Source organism: Arvicanthis niloticus, chromosome 26, assembly GCF_011762505.2.
Source record: "Arvicanthis niloticus isolate mArvNil1 chromosome 26, mArvNil1.pat.X, whole genome shotgun sequence".
Lineage (NCBI taxonomy): Eukaryota > Metazoa > Chordata > Mammalia > Rodentia > Muridae > Arvicanthis > Arvicanthis niloticus.
Window position 1 is genome coordinate 16,349,904 of NC_133434.1, and position 322 is coordinate 16,350,225.

The following is a 322-nucleotide window of genomic DNA, read 5'->3' on the forward strand; positions in this document are numbered from 1 at the left end:
CAAAGGCAGCATGTCCGGAGCACCCAGAACTGTACCTAGAGATCTCCTGGCATACCCCCTATCTGATTTTGGCTCTCTACCTCCTTTTGGAATCTCCATTCATCTCTAGCCTTTGGGTCTTTGTGTCTTGGGACTCTTTCAAGCTCGCTGCCAAAATGGAAGAACTAAATCAGTCAGGGTTATTGGCTGTTGAAGGCCATGGAAAATGACAGTTAAAACTCTAAATAACACCACAGAGAATGTCGGAGTCAGGTTGAGAAGGCATTTTTTTTGCCAGCTGATTTATAACCAACTTTTGAAATGAAACTTAATAAATCTTGGA